Source organism: Oryctolagus cuniculus, chromosome 2 (assembly GCF_964237555.1).
Source record: "Oryctolagus cuniculus chromosome 2, mOryCun1.1, whole genome shotgun sequence".
NCBI classification, from domain to species: Eukaryota; Metazoa; Chordata; class Mammalia; order Lagomorpha; family Leporidae; genus Oryctolagus; species Oryctolagus cuniculus.
The window spans coordinates 21032008-21056039 of NC_091433.1; the positions used below are offsets into that span (position 1 = coordinate 21032008).

At 52.3% G+C, this 24032-nt stretch overlaps 1 long non-coding RNA gene across 1 annotated transcript; it reads left to right on the forward strand.

Annotated features, from left to right (window-relative positions):
• The first annotated feature begins 3 nt into the window (after nucleotides 1–3).
• On the forward strand, nucleotides 4–24032 carry LOC127490216 (uncharacterized). The gene is made up of 4 exons (XR_007918060.2): nucleotides 4–760; nucleotides 16649–16811; nucleotides 20104–20337; nucleotides 23555–24032. It is a non-coding gene; the product is annotated as an uncharacterized lncRNA (long non-coding RNA).

Genomic DNA, 24032 nt, shown 5'->3' on the forward strand with positions numbered 1-24032 from the left:
TAGGCCACCGTTAAGTGGGGCTTGCGTTACAAATCACAGAATCTCCTGCTAAGTGATGAATCCCCAGATCTTGATGCAGGGGTCCAGGGCCAGCTCCCTGTGGGTCACGCAGGGCGAGTAGGAAACAGGCCGGGTAACAGGTAGAGGAGCAGCCGGGCTCCAGAGTACAGATGGCAGCTTAAGAGCAGCCAGCAGCCGGCGCTGCGGCTCACTAGGCTAATCCTCCGCCTTGCGGCGCTGGCACACCGAGTTCTAGTCCCGGTCAGGGCGCCGGATTCTGTCCCGCAGCTGCGGCGGCCATTGGAGAGTGAACCAACGGCAAAGGAAGACCTTTCTCTCTGTCTCTCTCTCTCACTGTCCACTCTGCCTGTCAAAAAAAAAAAAAAAAAAAAAAAAAAAAAAAAAAAAAAGGCAGCGACTGAGGGGGTACAAGGAGAATTTCAACCTTGACTTTTCATTTTAGGAAGCAATCAATGGAGCTCATCTCTTTGACAGCAACAAAACCAGCGAGAGAGCTGGCGTGGCACCTTTGCAAGGCTGGAAAATGAGGACTGTGCTGCCAGCAAGATGCGGGACCCCATTGGGGCTGTGCCACTCGTTAGCTGTCGGACCCCACTCAGGCGACAGAGCGTCTCAATGTCTCTGCTCTTCCTGTTTCCAGGAGCCTGCAAGAGGACTGTGCGAGTGCGAGGCTAAGAGCAGTGCCTGGCTGGAGACGGAATCCACAGAACGCCGCGACCAGCTGGATGGTGTGAGAGGGGTGAGCAGGAGAAAGAAGGGAGTGGGAAATGGGGGAGAAAGGTCACGAGTTCCACAGGGGGCCCGTGGAGCAGGTGGGATCTCCCAGCCCCTGGCGTGGAGATGTCCTGTGTGCACCTGTAAAGGCAGACAGGGAGTGGGCAAGGAAGGGAACAAGAGCCGGACCGCAAAGCCAGTGTGTGAGGCTGGAGCTCTGGGGCCCCAGGGCATCATGGGCCTCAAGTGAGATGATCGGCAGAGGGGGAGCTCTGTGTGCCACATGGCGGGCCGAAAAGAGCTAGCCAGGAAACTGAGGCAGCCAGGAAAAGCACTGGAAGGGAGAGAGGATTTGCAGAAAGAAATGCTGCCAGCACTGGGAGCTGCCGAGCCGTCGGACAAAGCCTGAGAGGTAGGCACTGGGGAGAGGGCTCACCGGGGCTGCTGGCCAGAGCCGGCTCGGGTTATGAGGGGGCTGGGAGGCGCAGAGCAGTCACGAAGGCGCGGATGGGGCTGTACGAAGGGCAGGAGACTCGTGGGGAGGAGGGTGCGGGGTCATGCTGCGTGGGGAGCGAGTAAGGAGACGGAAATGGAAGGAACGAGGCAGGAGGGTGAGGCGTGCCGGCTCCATCTTTGCGGTGGATCGGGAGCATAGGAATGGCCACAGGTGGTGGTGGGGGTGGGGGTGGGTGGGTGGGGGGGAAGCTGTGCTGCCCAGCACGGACAGACTGAAAGCAGGCAGGAAGACCTCCAGGTGCAGCGTCCCTGGATGGAGGAATTCAATGAGGTCTTTGAGAAGAGGGAGGGGAGAGGGAGGGAGGGAACAGTAATGACCCCATTCACTGAGGGCTGGACAGTGCCAGGCACACCTCCGTCCTCACGCCCTCTGTAAGCATAGCACCTGTCTCCCCATCATCGTGCCCCTCTGTGGCGTTGCACACCCCCTATGGCTCCGGGAGAGTGAGAACTGGCAGGGGCTGGCAGGAGAGGGGCACTTAACCCACCCGTCGGGGTACTCAGCAGCACCTGCGGTCACCATGCTCGACTGTGCCCCGGACACAGACAGCTGTTGGAGAGGCACAGGGCTCTGGCCCCCAGAGGGAAGGTGAACACAGCAATCTGAAAGGGAGGTGCCGAAGAGCTGGGTGTGGGGGCAGCTGCTGATCCGCCCTCCAGGCACAGGTGAGAGGCACAGCAGCTCTGTCACTCCTGCCGGCATCTCCCAGGAGGGGGCAGCAGCACCCTGTGCAAAGCCGCCTCCTTCAGCCACAGGGATGACTGGTGACTGCCCCAGGAAGGGTGGGTCCCAGGGGACCACCGCAGCCCAGGAAAGCCCTGCCCGGGGGACCTCGGGGAGGCTGTCCCAGCAGGCCTGCTGCACCTGCAGCTTCCCCTGGGCCCTCACATCACTGCTGCACCCCCACACCTGGCTCCCTCCTCGTGAAGCAGGAATTTCCACCTTCTTTATGAAGCCTGTGGCTCTGCTAAGCCAGGCCCAGCCACAGAGCCCAACGCGTCCCAGCATCTGGGAGGCGTCCTCTTGAGCACCTCCCACCCCTCCCCAGGCTTCCAGTGGGCCCAAGCATCCCCAGAAGTAGCCAGGCTGCACCAATATAACTCTTAGCACATATCGGATGTGAAGGGAAAATAGAGCCTCGTGACTGCACTTAGAGCTAATCTGGTCTTCTCTTCCGAGCCTCACCCACTAGTTAGTGGGATGGGAGGCTAAGCGAGATGTCCAATCCAGTTAGACTCTGAGCTGAGGTTTGCAACGCCTCGGATAATGTCCCTGCTGCAGTAACAGCACTGTTTCTGGGAGCCCCTGCCGCCTCCGTTGCTCAACCTGGAGGCTGGGTGCAGGGAACAGAGGGCGTCTTCCTCGCTCGACACCAGCCAGTGAGCGCTTTGGTCCCCTGGAGGTCGTCAGAAGCACACCAGCTGCTGCCCGCTGGTCTTTGGGGAGATGTCCTTTTTAGTCCTGGGGCATGCTGGGCCTGGAAGTGCTGCCCACGCTCCTGGCACAGGCAGTGTCCTGGGTGTTGGTCTTGGTGACTCTGGCCCAGCTGGGCCATCGTGCTAGTGGTCCGTTTCCACGTCCCTCTGGGTGCATTAGCTGGGAGGCGCACCCTGCGGCTTGTCTCCAGACTCCCAGCTCTGGAGACAGAGTGGGCTTTTGCTCCTTCCCTGCTCCTGGGAGCTCCCAGGGACTGGTGTTGGTGTCTCACTACCAAAAGTTTTGGGAAAAAAATGGAGTGAAGAGAGAAGCTTATTTGAGTGGAAACAATGTTGAAATACATGCTTAGTTTTCTCATCATGCTTATTTCCCATGAATCTTTGAGGATCCCGCATTGGCATGTGTCGCTCCCCCTCTTCATGGAGGAACGACACTAAGTCCTGCCTAGGCTTCATATCCGAGTCACGGCACCATTATGTCGCTCCCCGTCTTCGTGGGGGAACGACACAAGACCCTGTGCTGTTCTTTCGTCTGCTCGGCCCTCCCCGGGTTTGCTGCTGGTTCTTCCCGGGTTGGCTACTATCCCTTCCACCTCCGTGGAAGGGCAGTTCCCCCTGGCCGCATTCCCCACTTCCGCAGGGGAGCGGCACACCGCCGGCCGGCTTTCTCGGGGGCTGCACGGGTTCCCTTAGATGTTCCCCATAGATGTTCCTGGTGCATGCCGTCTCTCTCCTCCTTTATAGTCCTCCTCCGCCAATCCTAACTCGGCTGCCCACACGCCGAGTACGCTGCTCTCCTCCAATCAGGAGCAAGTCCTACAATTTATTAGTTGAACTGGAGGCAGCTGTGCGGAAGCTGTTTACTTCTCTCCCAGCGCCATATTGTGGGAGAGCAGATGCATAGAATAAGTCTTAATTCGAGTAACTCAGTCTAGTCCGGATTGCTCCCCACAGCATGGATTTCAAACTTTTTGCACCCAAGTAATCTCTCTTCCTTGCAGGTTTCCACAAGCTTTCTGAAGTATCCTGCTCTCTAGGGGGCCCCCAGCGCAATGCATGGGGGGCCTCCCATGCATTTTTGTCTTGATATCTGCCCTTGGAATTGCTCCCCTCGTGCCCTTGCTTCCTCTTCTTCCTCCTCCTGCTCCTCCCCTCCCCCCAGCACAGCACACACTGCCATCTTGCCCCACAAGCAGGTGCATGTGTCGAGAGAGCCCAGGGAGAGTGGAAGCCGGAAAAGTATAGAAATCTTGAGGAAGATCACATAAAATACTCATTATCATTTGATTCCATTTTCCCCAAACTTTTGGAAGTACTCCCATATCCATGCCTTAAGTGGTGGTCCCCCTCCCTGTCTCTAACCACCCAAGAGACCCCACCCTCCTCGGTCCAGTCCCTTCGCTCTTCTTTCTCTCCAATGCCTTTGCTCACTTCCCCAAAGGCCTGGTGGGCAGCGTTTCTCCTCCTCTACCCCAGGGCCCAGCTGCAGGGCTTCAAGTTGCTGACACTGGCGATTCCTCCCTGCTCTTGGCTCTGCTGCACGTATCCTCATGTCCCGTCCTGCACGTCCAGGGAAAGCCCATGCCACCCCACTGCCCTGAGGACAGCACGTACTTCCCCACCACCCAACCTCTGCCCACACTGGGTCCCAGTGCGCCTCTCCACATCACTGTCCTGTGCTAGATGAGCCTCTGCCTTCCCCAGTGCCTGCATCCCTGCAGGTGGCTCACTCCCTGCCCTGGATTTACCTGCGTGAGCAGTTATCTCCCACCTGCACTTGGTCTTCTTTCTTCCATAGGCCTACAGGCTAAGCTAAATTCAACATGATTATCACCTGGAAGAACTCTATATCAAATGTTCAAGTTGGCCCCTAGTTTACCAGCTCACACAAATGATTGCATTTCCCTAAATAATGGAGTAAATTTCCATGACGTTTCAGGCCACTTGCACCTCTGACCTCCATGGTTTTCTTCACGTTCTTCAGTGTGTGCCCGGGTCACTGACTCGGGAAAGAAGGTGGGGCCCTAGGGTTGGCACAGGTTTCAGACTAGGACAATCCTGGATCCAAATCCAGGCCCAGGCACTCACCCTCTGGATAAACTCATGGAAAATGGGGAGCTGGTTCATCCATTCAGTCAGCTTTCTCTCCGTGCCTACCAAGGAAGCGCATGGGGCTGGTAGTTGGGGATCAGGAGTAAGTAAGCCAGGGTCCCTCTTGATGAAGGCCAGAGTCCACTCAAAAGAGACAAACCTGCAAACGAAGCAGGGGCCCATGGGGTCAGAATACCAGATGGGAGACCATGGAGGTCACAGAGGGTGCCTAAAGGAGGGAGCGATGGATGCACTGCCAACAAGCCTTCCTGCAGAAGAGAGACCGGGGTGGGGTACTCCCACCGCCCTGGGGAGAAGCAAGCCATGTAGGGCCGTGAACCTTCTTCCACCCCAGACTGGAGAGGTCTAAAAATCCCTGTGTCCCTGAATCGCCAGAGCGCTGGGTACAGGTGACATTGAGGCCCCTGGCCTGGGCTCTGAGCCTGTCATTGACTCCCCAGCTCCAGTTCCTCTCCTTGCTGGGGGGAGGGGGAGTGATTTCCAGCGCCCTGGCAGCCTCCTGAGCTTCTGCTTCCTAGGAGCGACCCCTGGCCCAGCTCACCTTCCTCTAGGAAAGAGCAATTGTTACCAGAAGATATGGCCCTCCCAAGCAGGCCAGTCCAGGATCCTGAGTCCCCACCAATGGGCCAGCCCGACAAACAGCTGCAGCCGGGGGAATCAGGTCACACGCCATCCATGGGTGGGCTTTGCAGACACCTCTTCCCCCGGAGGAGTGGGCCACTTTCCAGAATCGTGGGCCAGCAGAAAGGGAGGTTGAACAAACAGGCACAGGGTCGCTCCCTAGCAGCCGTTCTTGTTAGTGCTGCGCCCGCCAGCCGTGCATTTTTGGAGTGTTACATACGCGCGTGCAGCCTTCACCAGAGGACAACTAGGACGAGCGGGGAGGGGGGAGGCCTGAGGGTCAGGGCCAGCAGATGGGCCTCTACTTAAGCAGGTTAGAAGTTCAGCTGTTCCAGGGGAGCCCCTCTCTGGCCGGGCGAGCACGAAGCTTGGCAGAGAGGGGTCGAATGGAAAAAAGGCAGAGGGTCCCGCCTTCCTGCACTGCCCCCCGGGGAACCAGCCTCTCTGTCCTAGGCAGTTGCAGTTTTCTAGGAGGCAGCATCGGCAGCCCTGGCTGAATCAAGAAGCCAGAGGCCCGGTGCCATTCTAAAATAACAGCACGCCTGCGTTTTCCAGTGGAGGGATTACTCCGTGGTGAGCCAGAGAGTTTTGGAACATCATTTGGAAGCAAAACCACATTTTTTTTCCAAAAAAAAAATCTTTTAAAGGAAACTTTGCTTGCAGCAGATTAACTCTTGAAGCGAAGTCCGTGCGGGGACAGCCCCCGGGGTCTTTGCCAAGGGGACCCGTGCTCTGAGTGTAGGCTGGGTTTCCCTTCGTGGGAGGCAGAGAGCACCGCCCTTCCGAAGGGTGGGAAAGGAGAAAAAGTAGAATTTTCTTCTCTTAAAGAGGGTTTATTTTATTTATTTGAAAGGCAGAGTTACAGAGAGATGGGGGAGGGTAGAGGGGACAGAGAGAGAGAAAGAGAGAGAGAGAGAGAGGATCTTGATCACTCCTTCAAATGCCTGCAACAGTTGAGGCTGGGCCAGGCCAAAGCCAGGAGCCATCTCGGCCTCCCACGTGGGTGGCAGGGGCCCAAGCACTTGAGCTACCTCCTGCTGGTTTCTCAGGTGCATCAGCAGGAAGCCGGGTTGGAAGCAGAGCAGCTGAGACTCAAGGCACTCCGATAAGGGGCGGTGGCATCACAAGGAGGGGCTTGACTTACTGCACCACAATCCTGGCCCTACAGAAAGAGAATTCTGGGAGCTGCATAACAAACCACAGCAGTCCCTCTTGATCTGGACTTTGGCTTTGCACAGCTTCAGTTACCTGAAAATATAACAGAAAATTCCAGAAATACACAACTCATAACTTTTAAATAACTTTTATTCTAGTATATCATTACATCATTACAGTTACTCTATTTTATTATTGGTTGTTGTGGTTAATCTCTCTTTTTTTTTTTTTTAAAAAGACTTATTTATTTGAAGTGCAGAGTTACAGAGAGGCAGAGAGAGAGAGAGGTCTTCCATCTGCTGGTTCACTCCCCAGATGTCTGCAAAGGCTAGAGCCGGGCCAGTCTGAAGCCAGGAGCTTCTTCCACATCTCCCACACAGGTGCAGGGATCCAAGCACTTGGGCCATCTTCTACTGCTTTCCCAGGCCGTAGCAGAGAGCTAGTTCGGAAGTGGAGCAGCCAGGACTTGAACCGGCACCTACATGGGATGCTCTGGCACTACAGGCAACGGCTTTACCCACTATGCTACAGCACCAGCCCTTGTGGTTAATCTCTTACTGTGCCTAGTTTGTAAATTAAACTATATGACAGGTATGTGCCAGTCTGTAGAGGGAGAAGTGTAGCAGATGAATATAAAGGGTTCAGCATTCTCCCAGGTTTCAGGCTCTCATGACTGTCTTGAGATGCATCCTTGTGGATAGGGGCAGGCCACCGTACTGCAATGCTTAGTGCCTGAAGACAGCCACCACTTTACTCACTCATGGCCCAGTGTGTCCACTATTTGGCCTGGGTTCAGCTTGGCGGTTATTCTGCTCACCTCACCTGGGGTCCTTCCTTGGGCGGCAATCATTGTAGGTTCAAAATGGGGTTGGGTGGGCTGAGATGGCCTTCCTCACTTTTCTAGCCATTTGTACTGGCTCTTAGCTGGGCCAAGTGTCTCCAGAGGCTGGCTTCAGCTTCTTCCATGGTGGCTGGGTTCCAAACGCAGCAAGAGAGAGGGAAAGGCTCGATCCATAAAGCTTTTTCAAGTCTCTGTGTTACATTTACTGTCCCATCAGCAAAAGCAAGTCATATGGCCAAGCTCTGAGTCAGCGTGGGAGGGACGGCACAAGAGTGTGGACGTGGGGCGGGAGCCCTGGTTCCATTGGGAGCCATTACTATAACTGTCTACCCACAAGAAGGAAGTAGATCTGAGATGGAACTGAACACCCTAACCTCAGAGGGATGCAAACCATGCAAGTCAGCGTGCTTATGAGCTCAAGCTGAGGGAAGAAAGACCAGGGAATTGTCTTGTTGAGGTTTTGGAACAGGCCTGCTGTTTCCTGGGGATGTAGGGATGGAGAGACATTTGCATTAGTAAGACTTGAATAGCTCAAGTAGGAGTCACTTTTAGCTTCTCATAATATTTCTGACAGCATTTTCTGCTTCCCTCCAAATTTACATATGTAATAAATGTGCCTTGAGATTCCTTGGGCTCCCTACCCTTTGGGAAGGATGATTTGAGTCTAAACAGGAAAACAGACACTTCTGGTTTGTACAACAAGGGGAATTGTTTATCTTGCTGATGGAGGAGCAGCCAGGCAAACAGGGACAGTGAGATGACCTTGGGATGAGCCACAGCAACAGGTCACCGCTACTCAGCCTGGAGAGGCAAAGAGAAGACATCAAATTATACGGCACAGGGACCAGGGTGACAGGGTACAAATTATGGCCATAGGGACCTGTCTGGTAGGAGTTGGAGCCCTGGAGAAGGCAGAGCCCCTGCTGGAGAAGCTTCCCAAGACACGAGGGAGTGAGAGCCAAAGCCTGGCTCCCCTTCTCCCAGGCCCCCCGTCCCTGCCAGTGCTTCTCAGCGGCGAGCCTGGCCGGAAGCCCCTGTTGCAGGTTGCAACACAACCTGCGAGGGAAGCCCCTGTGATGCGGAGCAGGGCAGGGTGAGGCGTGGATTGGAAGTTAAAGGGGCCGCCAGAAGAAGGGTGGGATTGCGGGTGGGAAGATTCCCTATATTCCTAAAGTTGTGTTTATGAAATGCATGCAGTTTGTACACCTTGAAAAAGGAGGGGTCTTCACGGTACAGCACCCCACACCCCACCAGTCCTCTCAGAAGCAGAGATCTGTTCTTTTCACTCTGTGGTTCTCTTTATCACAAGCCCTCCATAAAAATAATGCATTTGACTTCTTCCCATAGCCCCTTCTCAGACACCGTTCTCTGGGATGAGGTCAGAGGACAATGCCCAAAACAGACTCCCCCTGTCTCTGTCTAGGAAGGTCAGGCAGAGCCAGCCCTGCATTCTCTGGCCACCAGCACTGCTTCCTGCAAAGCCACTCCTGGGCGTTCACCAGCCCCTTTCCCACACACAGCCGGGCATCCAAGGCTGAATTCTAAGGAGGGTTCAAGCCGGGACCACGTGTTCAAACACACATACTCAAACACACACTTACACACATACACACTCAAATACACACACTCACACAGTCTTAAACACAAACTTACACTCCAGCACACACACTCACACTCACTCACACACTCTTAAACACAGACTCACACTCCAATACACACTGACATTCAAATACACACTCACACACACACTTACACTCAAGCATATATTCACACCAGCACTATCACAACCTCTACGAGAGTGCACAGAAATTCCTGTTGATTAAGCACATGCTTTACATTTCGGTTTTTTCCTCCTGACAGCAGCCCAGCCAGCAGTGGGCCTTCCTCACCTGCGTTGTGACTGCGTGCACAGTAGATGAGCAAGGAGCTCACGATGCATAGTCAAGTCCACGTACACAATGCCCATCTCCTTCTGTTGCCTCTCAACCTCCAGGAATGGCATTTGGTTCTTGTCCTGGCATTACTTCTTCTTTTCCTGGAGATGCTTGGATAAGCAGCTATTCCCAAAGTCATTTTAAATAACCAAGAGGACCATCTTCCGGAAAGTCGCCCCTAGAGTTGAGTTTATGGACCAAAAATAGGTGTGGGGCTGGTGTCTGGCCTGGTGGTTAAGATGGTAGTATCTCAGCCATGCCCATGTTCCAGGTTGGAATGCCTGGGTTCAATGCCCACCTCTGACACCTGACTCCAGCTTCCTGTTAGTGCAGACTCTGAGAGGCAGAGGTGATGACTCGAGTCTTTGGGTTCTAGCCAGCCTCATGGGACACCTGGATTGTGTTCCTAGCTTCTAACTTCAGCCCCAGCCCAGCCCCAGATGTTGCAGATATTTGAGGAGTGGACTCGCAGATGGGAGCTCTGTCTATCCCTCTGCCCATCAAAGGTTTTTAAAAATTTGAAAAGCATGGCCAATGTGACGTTTCACGCTCTTGTGTTGCTTTCCAAGGACGTGCTTGCTGCTCTAAGATGAGCATATGGGAGCCCAGTCCCCCTATTGATGGTACAGCGCCGGGGCCTGGGGGCAATTTAACATTGCTGTTGAGAACACAAACTTTGGCTCTGGGGACAGCCTTGGAAAGAGAATTTTCCATGTGCACACAAGGCTGCATTGTAGCCTGGGGGATGAGTGATGCCAATTCAAGACTCACAGCCAAGCTGGGCCAACCCAGGAGACTCTTCACAGCGGTATGGATTTGGAGAGAAGAGGTGGGCTGGGGAAGGCAGAGAAACCAGTCGGTGCAGGGAGTGGTCACTGTGGGAGCAGGTGGCCGGTGACCCTCCTGTTCTGGCTCAAGGCCTTCTGTAGCCGACAGGCACGGGCGAGTGGCACAGCTGCTGGGAATGAAGCCACTTTCAAGGGCAGAAATGTCCTTGAAGTCTGACGATGCTGCCCTGTGTGGTTTCAGGTGCCCGGGTCAAATCTTTAGATCCCTTAGCCGCCTTTTCCCTACTGTGTGCACAGGTACTTGTGCACAGTAGGTGCACATTTGTCAAATGAATGGATAGGTCAAATGAATCTATTTATGAATCTGCTCTAAGTTTCACCTGCACAGCCGATCTTCCCAAGGCTGTCTTTTTTTTTTTTTTTGACAGGCAGAGTGGTCAGTGAGAAAGAGAGACAGAGAGAAAGGTCTTCCTTTCTGCCATTGGTTCACCCTCCAATGGCCACCACGGCCGGTGTGCTGCGGCCGGCACATCGCGCTGATCCGAAGCCAGGAGCCAGGTGCTTCTCCTGGTCTCCCATGGGGTGCAGGGCCCAAGCACTTGGGCCATCCTCCATTGCACTCCCGGGCCACAGCAGAGAGCTGGCCTGGAAGAGGGGCAACTGGGACAGAATCCGGCACCCCGACTGGGACTAGAACCTGGTGTGCCGGTGCCGCAGGTGGAGGATTAGCCTAGTGAGCTGCGGTGCTGGCTTCCAAGGCTGTCTTCATAAGGTACAAGTCTGCAAACATCAAGTCATTTCATTTAAAAATATATTTAAGAAAATAATATTTGCAGCATGGTTAAAAATTGAAGGCTTTACCAAGACACTCTGGCAAAAGAAAAAAAAAACTTAAATGAAAGATCTCTGTGAGTGAGATCCCAGTGGAAAGAACATGTCTTCAAAGAAGGAGGTACCTTTCTCTGAAGGGAGGAGAGAACCTCCACTTTGACTATGACCTTGTCTAAACAAGATAAGAGTCGGAGAACTCAAAAGGCTTCCATAGCCTTGGAAACTTATGACTGGAGCATAGGGAGATTACTGATGCCATAGACAGGAGTGTCAATTTGTAAAGTCAACAACAGGAGTCACTGTGCACTTACTCCTCATGTAGGATCTCTGTCCTTAATGTGCTGTACATTGAGATTTAATGCTATAACAAGTACTCAAACAGTATATTTCACTTTGTGTTTCTATGGGGGTGCAAACTGTTGAAATCTTTACTTAATGTATACTAAACTGATCTTCTGTAAAAAAAAAAAAGAAAGAAAAAGAAAAAGAAAAAGAAATTATCAATTCCCAACTTGACTCTCACTGGGATTAAACATGACAATAGATCTGATCTGATTTCATCATCATTTAAAAAATCATCTATTATTTTTCACTTTATGTTTCTGTGTGGGAGCAAACTGTTGAAATGTTTACTTAATGTATACTAAACTGATCTTCTGTATATGAAGATAATCGAAAATGAATCTTGATGTGAATGGAGCGGGGGAGGGAGTGGGAGAGGGGAGGGTTGTGGGTGGGAGGGACGTTATGGTGGGGAAGCCATTGTAATCCATAAGCCGTACTTTGGAAATTTATATTCATTAAATAAAAGTTAAAAAAAATTGAAGGCTTTACCCATAACCACAACTTTTGGAGCCACTGTCACAATACCGCCTTTCCCTGCAGGAACTTCTTGCGTCTTTTAAACAAAACTCCTTTTCTGTGTATCTCCTCTGCTCCCTCCTCTCAAGCGGAACTTCAAGCGTTGTTTGTTTCCCGTCCGCTGTCTCCCGTTCTCCTATCTCCTCTCGTGAACTCAGTCCACTCTAGCTGCTGTCCCCATCACCCCACTTGCAGAGGTCTTGTCAAGTCAACCACAGTGGTGAGTTCTCAGCTCTCAGCTAGACCCAGCGATGGCATCTGGCATTGTTCCTTCCCTCCTTCTCAAAACCTTCTCTTCCCTTGAGTTCCAAGAAAACTCGGTGTCCTCTCACATCCCTGACTGCTCCTTCTTAGTCTCTTCAGACTTCAGATGTTGGCAACTTGCAGGGCTGAAACTGGAGAACCCACCTGTGCTCAGTGCCTTCTCGCTCCCTCGGGGTCTCATCTAGCCTCCTGCTCTCTGCGCGCCCCCCCACCAGACTCCCAATTCTCTAGCTTCAGCCCGGAATGTTCCTCTGAGCTGTGGACTCTCCCAGCGCTCTGGACATGACGACTGAGGTCACCGACAGGTATCACAACCTCAGGGTGTGGAAAAAGACAACTCCTGGCCTCTTCTGCCCCGTCACCCTTCTTCCATGTCTTCTCCAGCCCCTAGATCAGCTTAGATTCTCCTCTTTATTTCCCACCTTACCTCCCATCTGTCAACACACCCAGTGGTTCCACCTACACATAGGTGCAACACCCAATCATTTCTCATCCTCTGTTCTGGTTGAAGCCATTCTCCTCTCACATCTGAATGACTTCAAGAGCATCTAACTCCACCTAGCTTGGGCACCTGAGGCTTATTCTGTGCAGCAGCCAGAGCGAGCACCCATTAACTTGAGTCATATCGTGTCGTTCCTGTCTTCAAAGGCTCCTAATGCTTACAGTTGCACAGAGAGTGAGCCCACGTCTGTGCTGTAGCTTGCAAGGCCATCCACATCTAATGCCCCACACTTAGACTTTGTCTACTCTTGTCCCTTCGCTTACTCCACTATACTAACGCTGGCCTCCTTACCATACCTCGAATGTTAGGCTTCTGCCTTAGGACCTTTGATCTTGCTGGCTTCGCTGCCTGGAATGCTCTTTCCAGAGGTATCTCACCTTTCCCACGGCCCCAGCGTTTGCTCAAATGTGAGGCCTTCCCTGGGTACCTCCGTGAAAATGGGAACCCAATTCTGTGTCCCCCATCCCCCTGCTGGCCACACACATCTCTGTGAGATCCACCACCTAAGTCGCTTACTGTGCTTGTGTTGAGTCTTTCTCCACTAGATTGAAGACCCTGAGGACAGAGGTTTTTGTCCCTGTTGGCCACTGCTTCACAGAACACATCCTGGCACACTACATGTGCTGAATGAGTTGCTATGGGATCTAGTGTCTGAGAGTTGAGTCCCAGCCCAGTGACACGGGCAAGCAGAAACGATGACAAAAGGATGGGTTGTCCCTGTCTCTCTCGTCCAGTCCTCACCCAGCTGCCAACATCTGTCCCCATTGGCACAACGGAGCCCTGCATGAGGGGCTCTCTAAATTCCTCCCGTCCCCAACACACCCACCCCCCCACCCATCCCGGCTTAGGGTCCGCAGCTGGGGGGGCCTTCTTACGTATGGAAATTCACTGAAAAGCCAGCTTCATCTCCTTCCCACTTGTGCCTGGGGCCAGCTGCACACTAAACTCACTCACTGATTTGCAGAGTCAATAAAAGAGCTTTGCAAATCGTGCGATGGTGGTTGTTGTTACGATAAACAGTGTTTCTCAGAAAGAAAACGGAGGGGACTGCTCCTCCCGTGCTTTCCCAGCCATGTTTTTTTTTTTTTTTTTTTTTTTTTCTCCCAACAGAAACTTCAGGTTTCTGTCCAATTTGCACAAACACCCACCGCCCTGTCTGGCCTAGCTCCTCGGCCCCTGCTCCAGAGTTTTGAAGGACACTTTTCCCCGAAAAAAGCCCTCCCCCACCTGCTCGGCGCATTGACAGCTGCTCACCACCCGCAGCAGATGTGTGGCCCCAGGCTTAAGTGGGTGCAGGCCCATGAGTGGACAGACGGCATGAAGTATGTGCAAACAAGCCAACGAACAAACACTGGAAACCCCAGAGTGGCGTGGCGGCTGCGCCTGCCGTAGCCACTTGCAGAGGGCTGAGCGCGCTCTCTTTCTTCATTTCCTTGCACTTCCTCCCAGCTGTGCCAGCTGTGCAGATAGCGTGATAACCCTGCTTTGTAGGAGAGACAGGCAGACACGCTCTGTGCCCTTGAGCAAAGGGCATTGCCCCGAGTTCCTGCCTCCTTTCAGTTGCCAACATCTGCGCGTGCTGACTGCACTACTTTAGGAAGCGTTCAGTAGCGGTAGAGCAGTTGGCTGGCACTTCCCACCCAGATTGCGAACAGTTGATTCCCTAATTCCAGCTTCCATTTGGCGGGATCCATGTCCGAGGGAAATGAAGCTGCCATCTCCACACCCGCTCATTCCCTGCACAGCAGAGTGAAATCTGGGTACCGCTACCAACACGGGGATGAGCTCAGGTGCGGTGTGCTAGGCTGGCCGTCCTCAACCGGGGAGATTTCCTGCTCTCCCCATCCCCTGGCCTCAGCGGACAATGGGGAACGTCTGAAATATTTTTGGTTGTGCTCACTGGAGAGGGAGGTGCTACCGGAATCCAGTGGGTAGAGGACAGGGCTGCTCCTAAATGTCTCACAGCACATGGGGCAGGCCCTTGGGCCCATGATAATCTTTTTTTTTTTATTTTTTTAATTTTTATTTTTTTGACAGGCAGAGTGGACAGTGAGAGAGAGAGACAGAGAGAAAGGTCTTCCTTTGCCGTTGGTTCACCCTCCAATGGCCGCCGCGGCCGGCGCGCTGCGGCCGGCGCACCGCGCTGATCCGATGGCAGGAGCCAGGAGCCAGGTGCTTTTCCTGGTCTCCCATGGGGTGCAGGGCCCAAGCACCTGGGCCATCCTCCACTGCACTCCCTGGCCACAGCAGAGGGCTGGGCTGGAAGAGGGGCAACCGGAACAGAATCCGGCGCCCCGACCGGGACTAGAACCCGGTGTGCCGGCGCCGCTAGGCGGAGGATTAGCCTAGTGAGCCGCGGCGCCGGCCGGGCCCATGATAATCTAACTCAGTGTCATCAGCGCCAAGGGCAAGAAACTCTGCCACGTTGGAAGAAGCAGTCTCCAAAGGCTACATGTTGTCTAAGCCATTTATATGACATCCTGGAAAAGCAGAACTATAGGAATGGAAAATATACCACTGGGGGCCAGGAGCTGGGGGCAGAGGCAGGGGACTGACTCAAAAAGCACACTGATGTGGGAGACCCAGAGGAAGCTCTGGGCTCCTGGCTTTGGATGGGCCCAGCTCCAGCCATTGTGGCCATCTAGGTAGTGAACCAGTGGATGGAAGACCTCTCTCTCTCTCTCTCTCTGCCTCTGCCTCTTTGTAACTCTGCCTTTCAAATAAATGATTGAATCTTTAAAAAAAAAAAAACAGCTTTATTGAGGTGTACCTTTCAGGATAAGTGTTGACCCACATATGTAGTTGTTACACAGTTATCACAATCAAAGAGAACTTTTCCACCATCTTCAAGAGTTCCCTCCATTTCTTCTTGCTCCTTCCCTCTAGCATCTCCTTGGAAAATGAAAATAGTGCTAATCTCAAAAGACTGCCTGAGAACGGGGGGTGGGCGAGTGGCTCCGTGATGAAGGAGCCCACAGCCCCTGTCAGAGTGCCTTGCTTCAATTTCCTGCTCCGCCTTTGACCCAGAGTCCTGCTAATGCACGTCCTGGAAGACAGTAGAGGATGGCCAAAGTCCTTGAGCTCATGCCACCCACGTGGGTCCCTGTCTTTGGCCTGACCTGGCCCCGGCTGTTACAGGCATCTGGGGAACGAGCCAACAAATGGAAGTGCATGTTCTCTCTCTGTCGCTCTCTCTCTTGCTCTGCCTTTCAAATATAATTTTAAAAGAAATTAATTTAAAAACAGATTGTTGTGAAACGGAATGGGATTCAAACATAGGATGAGTTTGCCATGCACCCTTGCTTTTCTGCGCACTTTAAGTGAGGGAAGCTACTGTGCACTGGAAAGGACCTCACAGTTGAAGATTTGTGCCCAGCTTGTTCTTGGCCTAGGGCTGGATGGACTTGAGACTTGAAGCAATGAGAATGCGCTCAATGAACGCTGTTGAATGCATGGATGGGTGGATTGATGGCTGAACAGAAGAACAGAAGGACAGATGGACAGACAGATGAATGGATGAATAGAGGCACAAGATCTATGTGCCTAACAATGTAACGTTAGAGACAATAACAACACAAGTGAGAGGAAGGAGCCAAATGAAAGGCAATTTATCATCATGTGGCACTAAATACAAGCACACATTAAACTTCAATGTGTCTTGGGGCTGGCACCGTGGCATGTATGGTGTGGCCGCTGCCTGCGACACCAGCATCCTATATGGGCAATGATTCGTGTCCTGGCTGTTCTACTTCTGATCCAGCTCCCTGCTAATGGCATGGGAAGGGCAGCAGAAGATGACCCCAGGCTGCCCACGTGTGAGACCTGGAAGAAACTCCTGGCTCCTGGCTTCAGTCTGGCCCAACCTGGCCCAGTCTGGAGCCATTGAGGTCATCTGGGGAGTGACCCAGCAGATGGAAGATCTCTGTGTGTGTGTGTGTGTGTGTGTGTGTTTAATTCTGACTTTCAAATCAATCAATCTCAAAAAGCAGCAAAAACAAAAACTGCAATGTATCTCTAATCTGTTCTGTTGTCTTCCCCATAAAACACACAGTTCGGCCTGAAGTCCTTGTCTGCGATGGTCCCACTGTCCATTCATTCACCCGAACCAGAAGACTGGGACACACCCTCAGCTTCCCACTCTGCCCCAATGTCACACCCGAATCCATCAACCTGTCTTCCTCTCCTAACGTCCTGGTCTCGTTCTCATCTTCACCGTAAGTTGCCGCTCCCACCAAAGATCACCCTGGCCACTACAGTAGCCTCTTGCCGGGCCTCCCCTCCGGAGTCTTTCTCCTCTGCAGGCTACAACTTGCCCCAAACACCACGGGCCCTCCCCACTTCTCTGCCAACTCCCCATCACCCCGGACACAGCCCCATCTTCTTGGATCGAAAAATGTTCATTACCTGGACTAACTGCACCTGACAGTCTCTCACGCATATCCTCAGCTTCCGTCACGCGTATGTATTAACCTTTGCCCTTTCCCGTTTAACCATTTTTAGGTATATAGCTCAGTGGCATTAAGAACACTCATTTAACAAACATAGTAATAATAAAATAAAAAGAAAAAAAGAACACTCATCTTTGCTGTGCCAAGATATATATTCCCTAGCCGAAATCCTGTACCCGCTAAATAATAACTCCTCCTCCCTTCCCTAAAATTCTCTGCAAACACCATTTCACTTCCTGTCTATGAATCCGACTACTCTAGAGACTGTGTGAGACACTACACGCTTTGTTCTTTTGTGTCTGGCTTATTTCCCATGTCTCTAGGTTTCTGTCATGCTTGTTTAGCATGTGTAAGAACTCCATGCATTTTAAAGGCCGGGTGATACTGCCCTGAACAAACATACCCCATGTTGCTGACCCATCCATCCATCCGTCCACTTTCAATATTTTGATTATTGTGGATAATTGTGAATAATGTTGTGTACAAGTTCAAGTCCCTGGTGGGCGCTGCGGCTCACTAGGCTAATCCTCCACCAGCGGCGCCAGCACCCCGGGTTCTAAGCCCGGTTGGGACGCCAGTTCTGTCCCGGTTGCTCCTCTTACAGTCCAGCTCTCTGCTGTGGCCCGGGAGGGCAGTGGAGGATGGCCCAAGTGCTTGGGCCCTGCATCCCATGGGAGACCAGGAGAAGTACCTGGCTCCTGGCTTCGGATCGGCACAGCACACCGGCCATAGCAGCCATTTGGGGGTAAACCAACAAAAGGAAGACCTTTCTCTCTGTCTCTCTCTCTCTCTCCCTGTCCAAAAAAAAAAAAAAAAAAAAAAAAGTTCAAGTGATTGTTTTTGTCGCTCCCCCATTCGCTGAGGAACGACACTAGACCCTGCGCTGTTCTTTTGTCTGCTCAGCCCTTCCCGGGTTAGCTGCCGTTCCCTCATTCGTGGAGGAACGACGCTGTCCTGGGTTAGCTGCCGGACCCCCACCTCCATGGAGGGGCGGCACCCCCTGCCGCTTTCCCGCTTCCGCAGAGGAGCGGCACACCGCTGGCCGGCTCTCTCGGGGGCTGCTCAGATGTTCCTCAGGTGTTCCCGGTGCATGTTGTCTCTCTCCTCCTTTATAGTCCTCTTCCACCAATCCCAACTCTGCTGCCCACATGCCGAGCACGCTGCTGTCCTCCAATCAGGAGCAGGATCAGCTCCCGCAGCTTATCAAACTGATGAGGCAGCTGCGTAGAGGTTGTTTGGTCTCTCTCTCGGCACCATATTGTGCGAGATCAGATGGCTAGAATTAGTCCTAGTTCCAGTAATTTAGTGTAGTCTCAGTTGCTCCCCACTTTTTTCTCCCCATTTTTTTCTCCCTATTTTTTATATATTACTTGTTGCTTCTGGCTGGAGTCAGCTCCTATTCACACATCAAGACTCATCTCCAAAGGCCATTTCCTGCAGGGATCCTCTGCACTCCTGCAGGCCCCGTACTGCGCTCTCTCATGGTTCCTACTTGGCCGACTCAAAGTCATCCACGTCCTTGCCTTCCTCCCTTACTAAGACGTTATTTAGTAGAGAAGAGCCTACCTTTCTGTCTCCTCCAGATACCACGCCTAGCTCACTTCTGAAGTCTAAATATTTGAGAGCAAATATTTTAAGGACTTCCTCTGAGTCCTCCAGTCCCAACCCCTGGAGGGACTCAGGGAATATTATTAATCAAACATTGTCAAGTTATCTAATGCCTCCAGGGGAAAGAGCCAACACGGAGTTCTGACCCTTACAAGTACTTTCTGGCTGCCAGTGTCCTTGTTTCCTTGGGCCGCTGAGGGGGTGACTCACCATGGTTAAACACTCTGGAACACAACCCCTTTGACCCTGCTACACATCTGTCTACACAGCAGTGATGAGGAGGCTCAGGCCAGGTGCACTGCTATTTACGACTTCAGCCAGGCAGACCTGGGCCTTTCTTCCTGTGCCCAAGGTTGAGGACCAGCGGCAGAGGGAGTTCAAGTGTTAGAACGAACTCTCAACTTAAGAGTTTGTGAATGTTTCCTCAACTTTTCTCAGAACCACTCCGCTGGAGGCAAACAACTTAATAGTACGGGAGAGCCATGGGAAACCTAGGACTCCCAATCCACTCTTGTCTTCCTCGGTTTTTTTTTTTTTTTTTTTGGACAGGCAGAGTTAGACAGTGAGAGAGTGGCAGAGAGAAAGGTCTTCCTTCCATTGGTTCACCCCCCAGATGGTCTCTATGGCTGGCGCACTGCGCCGACCTGAAGCCAGGAGTCAGGTGCTTCTCCTGGTCTCCCATGCAGGTGCAGGGCCCAAGCACTTGGGCCATCCTCCACTGCACTCCCTGGCCACATCAGAGAGCTGGATTGGAAGAGGAGCAACTGGGACAGAATCCGGCGCCCTGACCAGGACTAGAACCCGGGGTGCCGGCGCCGCAGGCGGAGGATTAGCCTAGTGAGCCGCGGCGCCGGCCTTCCTCGCTTTTATAGCTTTCCTTCCCAAATATCCTGATATGTTTTCCTGGCCCTTTCCTAGCAGTGATCCTGAGTTCTGATCCTGACTCTTAGAAAGGAGAAAGCCTCTCTCGCCTGCCTTGCACGGTGATGTGTCCACCACATTGCAATGCATTGAGTTCATTTTTCTTTTGGTCCATTCATTCTTTTATTTAACCACTTGTCCTCCACACTGGGGGAAGACAAGTATCTATTCATATTTGAAGGCGGGGCGGGGGGTGCAGTAGGAACATACTCTCTCCCTTCACCAAGGAAACACACACATGTATGTATGCACACATGCATGCCATGTTTGAACAAAGTTCAATCAATTTCCGATCAAGTTCAAGTGCTATAGTCCATCTCTATTACATCCAGAGTGTTGTGTGTAGATGCTGGGCTAACTTGACTCATTCCCATGTCAAACTAACCTCCAAGGTATCAAGGTGGCCCACAGCAGTCTCTCGGCCATCAGAGAGCCTCTGAGAAGCTCATCACTGGCGCACATCTCATGGCTTTCACAGTCCCTGAAGCTTTTGGTCTCTTCTTCCTGCCCTTCTCGCCCCACTCCACAGGTGCCCTCCTTACGCAGTGAGTCACCATCCCCTTCACCAGTCCAGCTGCCGGATGGGGGCCAGAGGAGGCCTGGTGTACTGCAGACTGAGGAGGAGAAAGAACAAAATGCTAAGGTAGAAGCTTGCTCTGAGGTTGGAATGGCTTCCAAATCACTCCAGGTGTGTTTCAAGGCTTAAAGAGAAATTGCTGGCAGAGTTTCAGCCCCCAAGTACAGCAAAGAACATCTTCTTGAGGTACGTTACAACAAAGTTCAATTCCTTTGCCTCGGAGGAAACAATCTAAGAAGTTGGAAGAAGAGGAGGAGGAAGAGGAGAGGAAGAGGGGGAGGGGGAGGAGCAGGAGGGAAACAAAAGTCCATTCCTTTCACTAGAAGATAGGGAGGACGACCAAGAGACCACCTAGGAGACAACTGCAGGAACTGTGAGGCCCTGAATCAAGGCAGTGGCCCTTAGCTCTGGTCAAGGGAACTGGTTTGTTGGATGAGAAAAACTAACGGGCATCTTAGGAAACAGATGATGACACATCTGTAGTCTGTTGAGCTCTGGCTGGTGGCATTAACTCTTCCCAGTTTCCCATCAGCACCTAGACGTCTGGTCTTATCTCCGGCAGCCCATCTCCCACTTTGTACTCAGAGTGATGGCCTTAAAGGCAAAACTGCTGAGGTCTAGCCTGGGCCTTCTCAGTGCTTCTAGTATAGTGAGACGTCCTCTGTGTGACCTGTGGCCCCGTGCATACACTGCTCTGCACTTCCTTCGTCTGTTTGCCGTCTGTCTCTTCTGACAGACATTGAGCTCAAAGAGGGCAGCGAATACATCTCTCTCATTCTTGACTTAATTCGTAATGCTTGGCACACAGTTAGCTCCAAGGAGAGAGTAGAAGGATGAATAACATTCGGGCTGGCCCTGTGGCTCAGCGGGTTAAAGCCCCGGCCTGCAATACTAGCATCCCATATGGCCACCAGTTCAAGTCCTGGCTGCTCCACTTCTGATCTAGCTCCCTGCTAACGTGCCTGGGAAAGCAGCAGAGGATGGCCCAAGTGCTTGGGCCCCTGTACCCAAATAAGAGACCTGGATGGAAGAAGTTCCTGGCTTCAGATTGGCTCAGCTCCTGCCATTGTGGCCATTTGGGGAGTAAACCAGCAGATTGAAGTCCCCCATCCCCACACTGCCCCCCATCTGTAAGTCTCTACCTTTCAAATAAGTAAAAATAAATCTTTTTAAGAAGGGATCAATAACATTCAGTTATTGATTCAGTGGATAATTTGTGTTATACATTTGAGCCCACTAACATAGAGAGGCTAAACGAAGACATGGAAACGAATGAGTTTGTGTATACTGAGAAGAGGTGAAGCCTTGGGGAATGATGACATTTCAGGTGGCCGCATGAATGAGGAAGGAGAAGCAGCCCTAAAGGAGGCTGACTGAGGGGCCGGTGCTGTGGCACCGTGGGTAAAGCCGCTATCTGCAGTGCCGGCATCCAATATGCCCGCCAGTTCGAGACCCAGCTGCTCCACTTATGATCCAGCTCTCTGCTACGGCCTGGGAAAGCAGTAGAAGATGGCCCAAGTCCTTGGGCCCCTGCATCCACATGGGAGACCCAGAAAAAGCTCCTGGCTTCGGATTGGCACAGCTCTGGCCATTGCGGCCATCTGGGGAGTGAACCAGTGGATGGAAGACCTCTCTCTCTGTCTCTCCCTCTCCAACTCTTTCAAATAAATAAATAAATCTTAAAAAAATATAAAAATATAAAAGGAGGCTGACTGAGAAGGAACTGCTAAAAATACAGGCAAGGAAGCAGCAGGAAGCAGAAAGCGACAGGAAAGTGTCAAATGCCACCAAGGGATACGGTGACAGAAGGACTGCACGGGAGTGCAATAGTCAGCTTCCATTGCTTTTGCAAAAATGCCTGAGTGGAGCTTCTTAGGAGGGAAGAGGCTTACTTGGGTGTACAGTTTGGAGGCTCGCAGGCCGAGGTCGGGCAGCTCCATTAGCCTGGCATCTGGTGGAGACTGGTGGTGGCAGAGACCAGGTGGAGGGAGGATGACAAGGAGAGCCAAGAAACAGAGAGAGAAACTAGGTGGAAGTTGGTTTAAAATAACCAACCTGCTCAGAACTACCCACCACGTACAAGCCCCCAGTGACACAAGGACCTCCCAAAAGGCTTCCTCCCTAGACGTTATAATTAGATAAGCTATCCAGCCTTAATCCATTTATTTATTTGAAAGGCAAAGTTATGGTTTGAGGGGAGACAGAGAGAGAGAGAGAGATCTTCCATCTGCTGGTTCACCCCCCAAATGGCTTAATGACGCGTCCGAAGCCAGGAACCAGGAGCAGGTGGGTGCAGGGGCCCAAGGACTTGGATCATCCTTTGCTGCTTTCCCGGGCACATTAGGAGGGAGCTGGATTGGAAGTGGAACAGCTGAGTCTCAAACCAGTGCCTATATGGGATGCGGGCACTGCAGGTAGCAGGTTAACCCACTACCCCCACAGTGTCAGCCCCCTTTAATCCATTAACCTTAACATTAGTCAGTTAGCCTTTGACATAAGACTTAGATCAAGTCCTAGGACATGGGCCTTTGTGGGGCATCCAACTATTATCCAATCTATAGCTGGGGGCCATGTTCAAGGGAGTAGAGAAATAAGTTTAATAGCATCAAGGGGACATGAGCAGAGCTCTACATGATAATCAGGATGGTCTCTCAGAAGAAAAAAAATCGTAGTTATTGTAAAGGAGATGCTAAAATGATTCAACTGCAAAAATGCTTTTTAATAGATCGTGGTCCATGAAAAAAAGGAGACAAAGTCTAAAGTTACCTGTGAGGACACCTGGGGTAGGAGTGGCACAAGGAGAGGGAACAGTTCAGGCAAAGTCCCCACAGAGGGACCCTGCCTGGCCTCTTCAAGGACGGCAAGAGGCCGGCGAGGCTGGGGCGAGCAGAATGCATGTAGGTGACAGTGGGTGCCATGCCCGTGCTTTGGACTTGACCCCGTGATCAGAATGTTATGTTTGCACTCTCTGTTTGACACCCAGGAGGGCATCCTGAGCTGGCAAGTCTGAAATTTCAGGGGAGAAGCTAGGAAACGGGATAAACATTGGGAGTCATCGGCGTGTGGATGATTTCAAAGCAGTAGACCTTGGGGGAGGTCCCCAAGGGATTGAGTACAAGGAAAAGGTGCAAGTAGAGAGCTCGGGTTATTCTGAGACAGGAGGTCAGCAAGGGAGGAGGCTGCAGCCCAGGAGGTTGGGGGGGGGGGAGTGGCCAGGGCTGCCGGGAGAACTCACGGGGCCCCTGCTGCTGTTGGAGCTGTTGGAGCAAGCGTGCATCCCCCAGGGGATGCGGGGTCCCCAGGGAACAGAGGTGAGCAGAAGCAGGGGCGGACTGGCCTGCCCGCCTCAGGGGCCCCTCTGAGTCCTACCCCTCTGCTGACACCAGATCTGCTCTCCCAACAGCTGCCTTGCCTGGAGCCCAATTAAGGCAAAGACACAAACTCGCCCGGCCACGGCCCCACAAAGTCTGGCCTCAGGGCTGCAGCGCACTTGGAAGACGTTTTAATTTCATTTGTGTGTTTTTTCAATTTGATTATTAAGTGCCGTTTACACATGGACAGGGGAAGGCCTGTTTTCGCTCGCCGACTCCCCTTCCTCCCTGGCCTGCGTGCCTCCCTGGTGAGTAACGGGGAGGCTGCTTTGCTGGAATACGGGGGAAACCTTCCAGCAAATTGCAAAAGCATGTTCCTTCCTTGAAAACTTTCACACTTGTTTTTCGACTCTGATCCTCAAGTTCATGAAAGCCTCCATAAACGCACTTTAAAAGGCCTTAGCTTTCTTTGTTCTCCGTGGCCAACTTTCTTTGTCTCCCAGGAGGAGGTGTGTGACTTCAAGGGACAATAAACAAAGCATCAAGCCTGGGGTGAGGGCCCAGCAGGCT